Below are 1,754 nucleotides of genomic sequence, written 5' to 3'. Positions count from 1 at the left end.
GCTGCGGGCTCACACGTCTTCGGAGAGCGGGCCTGCCGCCCTCACCCGCGTTTGCGGTGGAGAGCGACCGCGCCGGCATGGAAATCATGGGAAATATGTTTTTAAAAAAAAAAGGATAATTAAGTTTGCGGTTGCCGCCCGCCGGCTGGAGAGTTAATTTACGGCCCCCCGGGCTCGATGCAATCCAAACACCTTCTCGTGTCAGGCTGCCCGGGGAAAGAGCGCGCCGCTCCCCATGGGTGGGTGACGGGGAGCGGGTCTCCAGCAGGACGGGAGCGTGGGAAGGACTGGGGAGAGTAATGCTGCCTCTGTGCAGAAATGATTTAAAAGCTTTAAATAAATGTTACACGTGATATACACAACTTCTTGCTTATCATAGAAAGTAATGGGTAAGGAAAGACCCATTGCCAGTGCGATAAATCAGATTCTGCGTTAGGCTAATGCTATCCCTGCCGACCTTGGCTCTGGTGAGGCTCTACATCATCCCAGCTCTGATGGATGATGCACGTTTGCAAATCAATCCGGCAGATCTAACCCCTCTCTGGAGCTGCCCTGGGTGTCTCTGACATGCTCGCGCCAGAGCGATGTTTCCCTCTTGCCCCAGCTTGCTCGGGGTATGGTTCTCTCCGTTCTGTGTCCCTGCGCTGTCGGTACAGCAGGGATGGAGCGGTGTGGTACCCGGGGACCTGGGCTGCAGCGGGCGGTGGTGTCCACCTCCCCTTTCACGATCGCGTTAACTGTCTTCTTCTGGTCCTGTTTGTACGCTCCGGGCCAATAGCCCATCCTCTGTAGCCCACCTGCAGTAACAAGAAGTTATTCAAGGCTCTAGCTTAAATCCCATGTGGTTTAGATCATGTTCATTTTGGGGGCGATGCTCTTTTCTGGACGAGCGTGTCTCGTGTTATAGCCAGAGGTGTTTGTACAATAGCTTCTCCGCGCCAAGTGACAGCCGCTCTTCAGTCCCTGACAGCAAAGTGCTGGAGATAATACCCACGCAAGGGAAGATGTAGTTAATTATTACCACTCAGATCTTTTTTATAACTTGGGTATTTTGTAATGGGTTCCTAAATTCATAGTAGGAAGTTACTTGATCCTCAAAGCTATAGAAAACCCTTGATAAATCTTTGCTTAATTAGAAGCAAAGTTCTTTTATAGCTGGTCTTGGGTTTGTGCCACATGCATTCCCAGCAGAGGGTTATTGCAAACCGATACCCGATAAAAGCATAGCAGTCTGTCTCCTGTAAGAACATATCTGTAAAACACCACGTCTGTTGGTACCCAGTGTTTTTCTCTGTGGCGCGGGTCACCTGAGAATAAGCTGTACTAGAAGATGCAGCGATCGTTATCCCAGCCGTGTGGAATATGCGCCTGGGGCTTGCCTGACCGACACAGGACCTCGGTGGCCACAAGGCAGTGAGTCGTGAGTGAAGGCAACTCAAACCTTTCACTTTTCTCTGGCCAGAGGAAGCCCAGAATAAACAGCAAAGCCCTCTGAGACAGGTCTAAGCAGGGCTTAGGGATTAACTGTAAAGTCCCTCTGAAGCGCGTCCTTTAGTATTGGCAAAGCAAGCCAATGGTCTCCACGCTGCTTCCCCTGTTTTGACTTTCTTTTTCTTTTCTGTTAGCTTTTTCTCTCAGCTGTTCTGGGTATGTGGGAGATAAGTCTCTTATCTCATGCAGAGAGGGCTTCAGCTAGGTTTTTGTTTTAGGGGTACGAATGCCTTACTATAGCTGTGTGTGTGTATATATATATA

This window comes from Charadrius vociferus, unplaced genomic scaffold (assembly GCF_000708025.1).
Source record: "Charadrius vociferus isolate BGI_N301 unplaced genomic scaffold, ASM70802v2 scaffold858, whole genome shotgun sequence".
In the NCBI taxonomy this organism is placed as follows: domain Eukaryota; kingdom Metazoa; phylum Chordata; class Aves; order Charadriiformes; family Charadriidae; genus Charadrius; species Charadrius vociferus.
The sequence above is the reverse complement of the archived record's forward strand: the minus strand, read 5'-3'. Positions refer to the sequence as shown.